Consider the following 13,183-nt stretch of genomic DNA (forward strand, 5'->3'; position numbering starts at 1 on the left):
ATGCTGGACAGTGGAGATGAAGATGGGGTTTCTGTAGACCAAGGGTCCGCCTTATGCTCAGGTTTCCTTGTGCTCTTCCTTTCACCAAGATGGCTGAGAAGTCCCTCAGGTGTCTGGAGCCCAGCATTTCACCCACATGCTGCTAGCACAGCCCCATGTCAGGCTGGACTTCTGAAATCATGGTGAGAAATGGAGAAAAAGCAATTTAGAGGAAAGACCCATCATTCTGATGTGTCAGCACTGATGAGGATGAAGTCCACCAGAGACCTTGAAGCTCCACTGGAGAGAGCAGAGGTGGCCTCTTTGCAGGTGGAGCTATTCAGGGCTTGCTTCTTATTTACACAACACAATATTTTGCACTGCTATTGAAGCTGAGCAGACTTGGTGCTGATCTCACCCTGACTTTATAAGAAATAGAGTAAATAAATCTCTTGCACTGTGTGGTCTCCAGACACCCTCAATATGACACCAAAATCAGTTGATGGAACTGTGTTATCACTTTCCTCTCTCCTGTCTTTTGGCCATAATTAGCAGGGACACTTTCTGTCAATCAAGTGTCAAGATTAAATGCTTTCCCTTCATCCATCAGAATTCTGTGCCAAAGAGAATGGTTGTTGCCTTGGGCAGCTGCTGGGGAGCAGAGCAATGGGCTGGGTTAGTAACAGGAGAATTAACTTTAAATGCTAATGTTGAGGTTTACACAGGTTCAGGAGGCTCAGAAAGATGAAAGGCTCTCAGAAACTCTGTCATTCTCATTGCCCCCAAGGGAAGGAAGTTGGAGCTCCTGAGGATGGAGCAGTGAGGCTGGAGGATGTGCCCAGCCCTCGTGTTTGTCAGCTGCAGGGCAGGGTGAGCCTGGCAGCAGGTCAGGGTGCTTGCACAGCACTCATTTTGGGGCATGTCCCACCCATCACAGGCTGGACACCCAGGGCTGCATCACTGCCTTGACCTGTCCCTTCAGGAGTATTTGAGGTCCATCCTGAAAAGCAAGTTAGAGACTGAAATGCCTCAGTGATATCAGGAGCCCAGGAACTGAGGGCAGCTTTCAAAACAGAACGAGTCCCTGAGTTGCTTCAGGGAGTTTTGAATGTTTTAATCAAAACCTTTTCTATTTACCTAATAGTCCATGTCACAGAGAAGAAGGAGGCTTTTAAACACCTCCTGCTCTGCTGCTGCTGTGGTGGCACCTGCCAGGGCCCTGCTGTGATCTCATCTCTCCCTGTGCTGGCTGCAGCCCGAGCTCCTCATTGGACTTGGCTCAGGGACACAACTGCTGGAAAACCCCAGCCCTCCCAAGGGCTGCCTGCAAAATGCTGCTGCCCTGTGGAAACCCAGGGCTCTGGGAATATTCCTGTGTCTGCTCTGGGCTGCCCTGACCCCCAGGGCAGCACTGAATCTGACCCTCATTCATGGAGAAAGTTTCCCAGACTTCAAGATAGACTGGAATCCACCAGGGTGTGAAATAGATTCTAGAGAGCAGTGCAGGTGTGTCACTGGGTGAGAAATTGAGGTTTTGGGGTTTTTAGTGTGTTGTGGATGGCAGCAAGATGGAGGGCACAGGGTGTTGTCCTGGGTTTCTTCTTCATGCTTCTTCTTCCTCCTTCTCCATGGGTTTGGGTGGCATTTTGTAACTGGGCAGAAAAGTCCCCATTGCAGCTCTGTGGGATCAGTTATTGGGTTAAAAGGGGAAATAATCCAGGTGTCAGCTCTTAACTGGACAGTTTAGTCTGAAAAGCCCTTGTACCAAGAGATTGTGGCCATTTTGTGCCTTCTAATGAAAAGCTGCAGAACTCCCAGCAGTGAGACTGTTTTACTGATAAGAAATGATAAACACCTGAGTGTGAACATGAACTCCTGTCTCAGTGCCTTCACTCCAGACCCAGAGAAACCAGTACTTCCCCAGTCCCACACTGGTGACAGTTACTCCTCCTGTCCTTTATTAATTTTATTGCTTTGCCAAACAATCCTGCTGCAAAGGCTACAGATGAAAGTGAGGAAAGGAGGTTAATGCAATATATGTTATCCCTGTCTACAGGGATATTTGGGATTTTCACTGCTTTCAATTTCCTGAAGTGAATGCCACAAGCAAAGTTTACAAATGCAGAGTGAGTAATTTAAATATGAAATTGCTCAGCCATGAAGTCAAGGTTCAAAGCTAAATCACAGAACCCAGGGAACCCAAAACAAAGAAGCCATTGTTTTCTGCAGGTAGGGAAATTTAGAAACAAATTATTTGCCCCTGGTCATCAGGAAGAAAAATCCACTTAGTGTCACATGAGGCTTTCCTACATGAGAAAAGTGAGGAGGTGCTGCCTCCCCACTGCACATCCCATTGGATACAACAGAGCTAAAAGCACCTTCCCAGGAACATCTGGAAAACCCAATAGATAAGAAATAATGATTCCAACTGAGGCAAACATTTGAATACTCTGCAATTACTATTGAATTCCCTACTTGTTGGGTTTTTTTGCTGTCATAATTTTGACAGATGATCACGCTCAGGTAGAATGAAAACAACACGACTGAAAAGAAATGGGAAGTTCCCACTGAGTCCTGTTCAAATGCTCTCCCTAACACTGGAGGAGGATGTGCTTAAACATCATCAGGACTTGCACGTTTTCTAAAGGAAACTTTCCCATTGACAGGCCCTTAAAAACTTTTGTGGTTTTCAGTGGAAAAAAAAAAAACAATTCAGAAGAGTTTGACACTTTTCCTGTGTGGACACCTCCCCAAGTGCCACATCCACATTAATATTTCCAGGGATGATGATTCCACCACTTTCCAGCCTATTCCAGTACCTGAGCACCCTTTATGTGAAGAAATTTTTCCTGTTATTCCCTGGCACAACTTCTAAGCCTGCTGCTTGCATGACTTGTTCTTACTTACAGGGAACGTTAAGTGCGAAGCTGGGGATACAGAAAAAATTGATCACAGGATAATAGTATTTAGGAAAAAAATACTATTTCACTGCATTTTATAGATGTAGTTTACAGAAATAACAAGTCCTAACACTGGTCTGAAAAAATCTGCTTTATTTTCGGAGGAGATTCTTCAGTTTGGGGCCCATAAAAAGAAATGACACACTGAAGAAGTGTGAATGTGAAGATTTTGCTCCAAAGATATAATCATGTCAGGGTTATTAAATGCTGAATACAGTCTCATTTTATCTTTATTTTCTAGATAGTTATTTTTATTCCACATAAATAGGACTGGGGATATTGGCTGCAATGATACAAGTCAAAATCAAGCAGTAATGGACACTGGAACTACAAAACTGCACAAATTGCAACTAATCCAAAATATCCAGGGTATTGTACATCCATAGGTGACATCATCCCACAAGCTGAATTGTTTAGATGAATAAAAAAAGGTGTGGATTTCTCCATCTTCAAAAGGAATTGATGCTGTTCCTGTGGATGAATGGGAATGGATGAGAAGGAAACGTGGGAATAAAACAATTATCAGCCAAAAGCTGCTTGGGGGCTCTGCCAGCAGGGCCAGTGCAGATGGAGCATCTGGTGTGGTCCTCAGCATCACCTTTATCTGCAGCAGGAACTAAATCCCCCTCCCAGGCTCCCTGAGACAGCTGGGTTTGTGTGAGTGCTTGATAAAACTTGACCCTCTGATCCGCTGTACTCAGCCGAGGTTTATCAACCTGTGTTTCCACTGTTTGAATTTCAGCTTTTTCTAATGCTCTGCCAATAAAGGGGTTTTTCCTAAGATAGAATTGCTAAGCCCAGCGTTTTGTTGGTGTCACATCCAAGGCTTTAAGCAGCAGAGCTGCTCAAGGCAGCTCCCAAGGAAATTTAAATACTTGCTGTAACAGTATTCTCCATCCCTTCTTTTATCTGTGAACAAATACAGACACATGCAGAGAGAGATTTGCAGGTTGCCAGTTTTCATGACTTCATTGAAGTCTCAGAATCATTGACATTTTTCTGATGTGATAAATCTAATGCTTTTTTTTTTTTTTTGGTTGGTCTTTCTTTTGTTTCTAGGATTTCTGATTGAAAGAAGTGCCATCCTAAGGGTGAAACAAAGATCTCAAGAGCTGATGCAAACAAACACAGCATGTTTGATTTTTACATCTTGTTTTTCAAGCTCCTTTCAGGATTGCTGGTGACCCTCTCTCATTATTGCAACCTGAGCAGATTACCAAAACAATACCACTTGGTTTCTCAACACTCACAACAACACATAAAACTTCAGTCTCTTCCACATGTTTGGTGGGAAACAAACCAAGCTCAGCTGTCTTCTAACACGTTCAGTTCGTTCAAACCCCAGAAAAGCCAGAAGTTGTTAAATTCCCTTTAGGAAGGGTTTTCTTTCACCTTTGACACAAAGGAGATGGAGCATCCTGGTTGCACGATGAGCTGCTTGTTAAAGCAGAACAACTCCCAGTTTGTAGCTGGGGAAGAGCCAAACAAGTCCCTCACTGGTGGTGGCATCTCTCCTTTGTGGTGTGTGGCATTCACATTTTCTGAAAAATCCCTTTGCCCAGGATTCTTCTCCTGGGAAGCTGAGAAACCTCAGAGGAAAAGGAAAACAATTCTTATCTGATTTGCTTCTCCTGTGTTGTGCTCACATGTGGAATGTGTTTGGAGATTGTTTACCCACAGGTGATTGTTCCATTGGATTCTGCTGGGAGTTGTTTTCACTCTTTGGCCAATCAAGGCCAAGCTGTGTCAGGACTCTAGAAAGAGTCACAAGTTTTATGAGTTTTCATTATTATCTTTTTAGCATTGTGCAAGTATCATTTCTGTATTCTTTAGTATAGTTTAGTTTAGTATTCTTTAATATAATATAGTATCATAAAATAATAAATTAGCCTTCTGAGAACGTGGAGTCAGATTCATCATTCCTCTCTGCTACAGGGGATCCCTGCAAATACAGTAGTGGTGTGTGATATTTCCACAGGCTGCAGAATGTGTGTTTACAGATGGGAACTGATGTGTTGAGGGTTTAGCTGACCCATCCAAGACCCTGGAGCTCATTTTGTGTGAAGTGGAAGCCAGTCCTACACCATATCCAAGACTGTTTATGTGAGCACAGATGGGCATCGCTCCTCCAGAGCCAGCTCACAGCAGCTGCACGTCTGATCCTGCTGCTGGCACCCAGAATCTCTGCTGCTCTCTTCCTTCTTATCTAAATAAAGCAGCAATTGTTTTAGGAATACAACAGTTGCACCATCAGCTGTGGAGGTGACAAATAAATGATTACCCAACAGCAAGGAGCAAGCAGCAGCTGTGTGTCCTATTGTATTCACAGGGTGCCCAGACAAAGGAAGGAATGATGGATCTGACTCCACGTTCTCAGAAGGCTAATTTATTATTTTATGATACTATATTATATTAAAGAATGCTGAACTAAACTATACTAAAGAATACAGAAAGGATACAGACAGAAGGCTAAAAAGATAATAATGAAAACTGGTGACTCTTTCCAGAGTCCTGACACAGCTTGGCCCTGATTGGCCAAAGAGTGAAAACAACTCCCAGCAGAACCCAATGGAACAATCACCTGTGGGTAAACAATCTCCAAACACATTCCACATGTGAGCACAACACAGGGGAAGCAAATCAGATCAGAATTGTTTTCCTTTTCTCTGAGGCTTCTCAGCTTCCCAGGAGAAAAATCCTGGGCAAAGGGATTTTTCCAGAGAATGTGAATGCCACATTCCGCATCTTGATTATTTCTGCAAACAACAAGAGCCCAGCCATGAGGTTTGCAGTCTGCTTTGCTGCCAGAGTCATGGGCCCTCTCAGCTCAAGGCACTGCCCAAAGCAGCAGGACCCTGTCCCAGCTGCTTCAGCCTCTGCTCCAACTCCATTTTCCCATCATAATCATAAGCATAACACAGCAATTTATATGAATTTGTTTTTTTTTTCCCTAGAGTGAGTGATATTTTTTTATTATAATGTTTAGTAGTTGAACCAATACAGCTGGGGTGAATAAGAGAGTTTTTAGGGTTGGGATCACTTCTTCACCTGGATGATGTTCTTCTAGCTCTAGTGAGATTTTACTCAAAGAGAAAAATATTGTTTATTTTCTAAATGATCCTGGCAGTATTTTAGTGAGAGGAAACACTGAGCCTTTCCATTTTTAAAATTTTGGCCAAATTCTAGTGAACTTCATCTCACTATCCTCATTAGCTATGACTCAGAGCTGAAGAAACTGAGGCAAAAAAAAAAGTCCTTTCCAGAGGGATGATGTAAAAAAACTCAGAAAGACAGAGCAAAATACACCAACTCTTCTTTCCCTACTCAGTTCAGATATGTCTTGGATACATTAACAGGAATTTTTTAGCAATAGGGGCATTCTCCAAGGAGAATATGGACATCTGTCCTTGCAGACAGGTCTGGAACTCATGTCCTTTTTCCACTCAAATATGAGCTTTTAAATGGAGAGGGAGTGTAAGGAGAAATTACAAAATTTATTTCTGTGTTGCCAGATTCAAAACATATCAAAACAATGCAAAATTGACATTTTTATTGAAGTGATTTAAAGTCCAACTTCAAAAGAAGCTTCTGCACCATAAAGGAGATGTCAATGAAAAACTTTGATTATTAAAAAGCTGCTACCACCCTGCAGAGCTCCACTTGATGTTATTTTCATTTCCAGAAAGGTCGGGTTTGTAAAGAGAAACTAATAAGCTGAAAAAATGACCACCTTTATTGCTGAGCTTGTTTTCCTCTGGAACTCTAGTGCCATTTCCTGGTCTGATGGCTTTCTTTTGCATGCAGCTCTTTGCCAGTTCCACACCAAGCATTCAGAACCCAGAGAGACCAGCTCCTCAGTAATTACTGTAATGGGTTATTTGCAGTGTTTCTTGAAAGGTGATTGAGCCCCTAATGCAGACACCAGATTTTTTTTTCTTTCACTTAATGGTGTGGTAAATTATTCCTACGAGGGGGCTCATTGAATGCCTCCTTTGAAACAAGTTAAAGGCCACAAAGGAAGAAAAAAGCTGTAGGTCTCTTCTTAGCAATAACAGGAGAAAATATTTCTGGAGTGGTTCAGATTGAGATCTTCCCAGCGTTTCTGTGAGGCTGTGGCTGTCAACAACATCTGGCACAAGCACATGGATGGGGCAGATGGCTCAGGGTGGATTTTCCAGCTGCAAAGATGCAGGATATTTTCCTGGGTAGAGGAAAATGGGCTCTGTTTGCTCAGAGCTTCTGCCTTGTGATCCTGATGTAGCAGCTTTGCAGATCAGCTTCTCTTTTGGGTGGGAGTGAGAGGTGTTAAAACAGTGCAAGAAGGGCTCAAGACAGGGGAACAGGTTGGATGTTAGGAAAGATTTCTTCACTGTAGGGATGGAAAGCATTGGAACAGGCTCCCCAGGGAAGTGGTGGAGTCAGCATCCACAAAAGTGTTCAAAAACCAAGCAGAGATGGCATTTGGTGATGTGGGTCAACGGGCACAGGGGTATCTGGTAGAAGGATGGACTTGATGATCTTTTTGGGGGTCCTTTTCCAGCCTTGAGGATTCCATGCTTCCATGAATCTGTGACTCTGTGATCTCATGAGCTTGGCTTTTACAAAGGGAGGTTTCCTCTACTGCTAAGTGAAAAAATTAATTGATCTGTCCAAATGCAATTAGCAAATGCTACAGCAGGAAGGGCTGCCTAATCAGAATCATTAATCTGGCAAAAATGAACTGTTGCATGTCTTGCATGTCCTTTTTTTGGACACAGCAAAAAACAACCTCAATAAGATAAATAACACCGGGCTTTATCTATAATTTAGCTGTATAAATATCTTATTTTTACACATAATTACACACATTACTGTCTACATGCCATAACCCAAGCTGCCTTGAATTTCCAGGGCTCCAGGGCTGGCTATTTTTTGGTTCCAAAGGCAGGATTTTGAGCTTTCTCAAGAACATTCTTCATTTCTGCCCAAACCTGTGCAGATAGAAGGTTTTGCAGGTGGGGTTGAGGGGGTATTTGAGAGCTGGCTGTGATTCAGAGAAAGCAGAACAGGCTGCTGATCCTCGTGCAGTCTGTCTCTCCATGCTTTCAATGCTCCAAACCTGAGGGTTGCTCAGGCATCAGGGGAGGAACTTTCCCTTCTCACCTCCTTCAAGGGAATGAGAGCATCCATCATTATTCATGGGGCTGAATACACATTTATAGCCACAAATGGCTATAATTTGACAATTAAAAAAAAGAGTTCAAGAAATTTATTCAATCACCTGAGCAGATCAGTTTTACCTACTCTTCAAAAAGGGGTTTCAACTGAGAAAAATATAAATCCATAAGATATAAATAATATTAAAAATATATAAGATTATAATATATATAAATATATATAATATATATTTTTATATATAATATATATACAATTATACATAATATAAAATTATGTATAGATCGAAATAATATAAATATAAATAAATAAATTCATTAAATAAATTATTTAATTAAAAAATTAAATAAGTATTTAATTAATTATTTAATGAAAAAATATTAATCCATAAAATAGAAATAAACAGTTCAATTGGGGTTGTCCAGTCTAGAGAAAAGAAGGCTCTGGGGAGACCTTAGAGACCCTTGCACTACCTAAAGGGGCTCCAGGGGAGCTGGAGAGGGACTGGGGACAAGGGATGGAGTGACAGGACACAGGGAATGGCTCCCAGTGCCAGAGGGCAGGGTTGGATGGGATATTGGGAATTAGGAATTGTTCCCTGTGAAGGTGATGAGGCCCTGGCACAGGTGCCCAGAGCAGCTGGGGCTGCCCCTGGATCCCTGGCAGTGGCCAAGGCCAGGCTGGAGCAGCCTGTGGGAGGTGTCCCTGCCATGGCAGCAGGGGTGGAATGGGAGGATCTGCAGGGCCCCTTCCAACCCAAACCATTCCATGATTCCATTGATTCCATACTGTGGGAGGTGCTGGAAGGCATTTGGACACTCTGGAGCCCCTCCTGCTACCAAGCCCTGAGTCTGGCTCTGCAGTGACCCTGCAGAAAACACGGGGAGAGCTCAGACAGGGAGGCCTGAAGTGCTCTGAGGATTTTCCTTTCCCTCAGTGCAAAAACAACCCCCATGGCTGTTACTCCAGGACTTCTTTGATAACATTAAACACCAATGAATTGCACACTTTGCCCACACTCATCCCAGTCTGTGCAGACACTCTGAGGGCCTGGGGAGCCAGTGAGGTTTCCCTGGCAGAGCTGTGGGGAAATGATGGAATTGGAATGGGAAACCTGGGATGCTGACAGGACTTTGACAGCTGTGAACGCTGCTCCCTTGGGATGGGTTTGCAAAGGATCCATCCAGCAATGCAGCTCTCTGACTTCTCTCTCCACAGGAGCAGATCCCCAGTGGGGAGAGCTGACTTTGGGTTGTTTGTTGGCCCTCTGGGAATTCATTAAGGAAAACAGACCTTTCCACTGATATTCTGAGTGCCCTGGTGCAGCACCCAGCTTGGGCTGCAGACACTGCTGGAAACTCTCTGCTAGAAATAATTGTCCCTTGCAAAAGCCACTGTACCATTTCATGGAATAAATGCTACATTTTCTCTGTTTTACAATATCCAGATGGATGTAAGGACTCGATGCCACTTGGCAAGGACTCATTCCTTTTGACTCTTGGAGAGCTGGTTGTACCCAGCACCCAGATCAGACCTGAGGTTTTGGGGGATCCAGGCTGCTCTGGTTGGTGTTTTTCAGCAGACTGACACAGCAGATTTTCCCCATTTCTGTCCCCAGAAGCTGCCTGGGCACTCTGCACACAGAGAGCTCCTGCAGAGCCCCATCCTGCAGTCCCTGGGTGTGTGGGATGGTGATGTGCTCCTGCTTTACCTCAAGTCCAGCCTCTCCTGGAGCCATCCCTGCAGCTCTCAGGAACAGCAGCCCTTTCCTATCCTTTTTACTGCATTTTGAACCAACACACCAAAGTCAGACTCAAACATCTTCTCTATTCCATGTGGCAGAGCCCAGGAATCCTTACTCACCCTCCCTTGATAAAATTATGATCGTGTCCGTCCTCTTTCATTTACTCACTCCTGCTGCCGAGAATTAATTTTAGACTCTGCTGGCTTTTGTCAGTAGATCTCAGGATATATAATCTATGCTTTATTTTATTTTGTGCTCATCTGGGCAGTAGCTGGAGTGTATAAAATGGGGTCTCCTGGAACAACTTTATTGCTTCAGTCTCTTCCTTGAATGAGTTTTTGGCGCAAGTATAATTTTTCCCTCGTCTCCAACAGAAAGCAATTTCCTTTTTCCCCTGCACGTCCTTCAGGCTCTGGTGATTCTGCCCTGCAGAAAACCAACTTTGTCACCCCATTCTTGCTTCTGGGGGTGGCAAATTGTCCTCACCTGAGCACCTCAGAGCAGCACATCCTCTCTGATAGCAGCAGGCAGAACCCACTAAGAGATTATTTGATCTTTTTTTGGGGTGACACCAAAGAGCTAACAAAGGATTGTTATGGTTCCTTCACCTCTTGAAATTGATCCTTGCAGCGAGGAAATGATGGAATTGGAATGGGAAAGCTGGGCTGCTGACAGGACTTTGACAGCTGTAACTTTTATTCAGCCTGTTGTCTCGTTTGCAGCGTTACTGGTGCGTTACCAACCTCAAGCCAAGGGGAAAGACACAGAAAGGGAAAGGTGCTGTCTTCATTTTTTTTTCTCTTTTTTGTTTCATTTTAAGGGACCAAGAAGTATCTTTTCATCTCCACTGGACATGCCTGTGTTTATATCTGAGGTTCATGATTTTTTCCTTTAAGAATTTGATGCTTTCACAAAGAACTGTCTGGGTTAGTGGAAGTGTTGTTCAGCAGAAATGTCTGAGCCATAACATTGTGAGAGATGAAGGGTTTGCCTCATTATCTCTGTCCTTTAGATTTTTAGTGGGCAAAAGGCAGGAAGTTTCTCTTGATTTAAATGAGAAATATCCAATTTCTTCTGCTTTGGAAGCTGTGTTGCAGACTGACACAGTGTTTCCAGAAAAATAGTGTCAGGAATGGTTTGGTCTTTCCAGCTTTGTTTTCACAGTGTGTGTAGGCTGGAGGTTTGGAAATGCCTTTTTTACTTTCATGAGGAAGACTCAGAGGATTTTATTTTCCAATACAGTTTCCATTGTGTTCATGGGAAAAGATTTGTTTTGCTAAGCAGAGTATAAACACAGCACTGTGGCAGATCCCTCTAAAAATTGGTTCAAGTCAATACTGATCTGCTTTCCCCACATTCTTGCTGGAAAATATTTTTTCTGATTCCTCTGGCATCTCTCTAAACCTAAAGAATTACAAATGAGAGAAGCATTTGCCCCCCTGAGCTTCATGTGCCACATACTGCTCCAGCAGCACTGAACTTCCCAAACAGAAAGAGAAGAAATATCAGAGAATGGAGAGCTCTAGCTTCAGATGAAGAGGTTGGAATAATATAGGATAACATAATTTAGTTTGTTTTGAATTATTTTAAAGTCAGAAAGCCTGGGAGAAGTTCTCCTTGTACCAGTTTTTGGTCACAGTCTATGTAAATCTGGAAGGGAGCCAGCAGCTCGAGGAGAACTCTGCTGTACATTTGTATTACTGAAAGCAGATGTGGGCTTAGGGCTCCAGCCAAAATTTCAGAGCAGGAAAAAAATGATCTGTCCTCAATTCCTCACTGGTCAGAAAGGATGGGACGAGTCAATACTGGTGCATTAGTGCTGGGGAGATGGCTTTCAGGCCTGACATGTCTGATAGAGGTGCTAGCTCAGGCTAGAAGTGATAAGAAGACCAAAGTGCTGCTGCCTGTGTGCAGCCATGTGCCTGCTGCTCTCCTGCATGGAAAAGCAGCAGCTCCCTGGGCTCACAAGTTCTGCTTGGTGTGAGGACAAATGATTCCAAAATGATTTGTTGAGGGTGATGTTAGGAAAATTAATCCACAAACACCAGAGGTTTATGTCCAAAAAGGAGGCAAACTTTCTCACACACTTTCTGTAAATTACTTATTGTTTTGCATTCTCTTATAGAAGAGGAGAAATCTGATGGACTGTTGGTTTGTCCAGTGTCACTGGAGAGGTGGCACTGTCACCCTGTAATCCACTGTCACTTTTGGAAATCTATAAATGTTGGAGTCAAAATTAAACTTCCCTCTTTTTTGCCTTAGAAAATCCAGTGGCCATGTCTTTCTGTTTCATGTCCTAAAGTGACAGGGCTGCCTTGTCACAAACATGTGGGGTGCACACAAGCCCCACCCAGCAGTACAATTGGTACCCAGCCAGGACTGGCCCTGCACAGCATTCCCAGAGCAGCTGGGGCTGCCCCTGGATCCCTGGCAGTGCCCAAGGCCAGGCTGGACAGGGCTTGGAGCAGCCTGGGCTATTGGGAGGTGTCCCTGCCATGGCAGGGGTGGGATGAGAGGATCTTTAAGATTCCCTCCCATCCAAACCATTCCATGGTTCATTGTATGATGTGGTTTAAAATGGGCCCTCCACCACAGTGAGCCTCAAACCCCTTTTCTGTTAGCAGGAGGTGCAGGAACACCCTGAGTGCTGGGAATCCTCCCAGTCCCCTCTCCAAGGCACTTCCAGATTTTGTTTTATTATTTTAATGAAAAATAAACCCTCTCAGCAAGGAGGATTCTGCTCTTTCCCTCCTGCATTTTGGAGACATAACTGTGATTTGTTATGGCCCTTTTGTCTGGGGAAGATTTGCTCCTCAATGAGTGGTTTCTGGCTAATCTTTACTACTTCCAATTTTGTGGGAAGATCTTCTTTAGACAGAACTAGGTCGAGTACACTTCAATTGCCTCGTGTTCTTAAGATCAGTTTGTCAGAGAGCCCTAAATAACAGATTGCTTTATTCATAAACTGCCTGAGCAAGCCAGGGTGTGCAGCACGTTCAGGGTGTGACAGTGATGTGTTACTCTGAGCTTATCAAAGGGCTCCACTGCCTGAGCCACCAGCACAAAGAAAATACACTGCAGAATTATTTGGATCTCATTTATTTAATGAGCCAGCAGTAAAAATGAAACCCCCACACTCACCACGGTTGAGAAGCAAAATCGCAGCACGGATTTTTCAAATCTGTAGAAGTCCAGAGCTTTTCATTGGGTGGAAATAAATGTGGCCATTGGTTCATATATAAATTGCAGCTTCATAAAGTGTGTGAAATTGCTGGGGGATTTCTGTGAGCTGTGGAGGAGGTGATTTCTGACTGGGAGCAGAATCTCACATATAATACCTGGGGCT

The 13,183-nt window shown here is 43.6% G+C and overlaps 1 protein-coding gene across 1 annotated transcript in view; it reads left to right on the forward strand.

Moving 5' to 3' along the window:
* Positions 1-13,183, forward strand: part of KAZN (kazrin, periplakin interacting protein) — a 226,550-nt gene that overhangs the window by 46,825 nt on the left and 166,542 nt on the right. The window lies entirely within an intron of this gene.

The sequence above is a fragment of the Agelaius tricolor genome, unplaced genomic scaffold (genome assembly GCF_023055355.1).
Source record: "Agelaius tricolor isolate 1412-34295 unplaced genomic scaffold, bAgeTri1.0.p SCAF_28, whole genome shotgun sequence".
NCBI classification, from domain to species: domain Eukaryota; kingdom Metazoa; phylum Chordata; class Aves; order Passeriformes; family Icteridae; genus Agelaius; species Agelaius tricolor.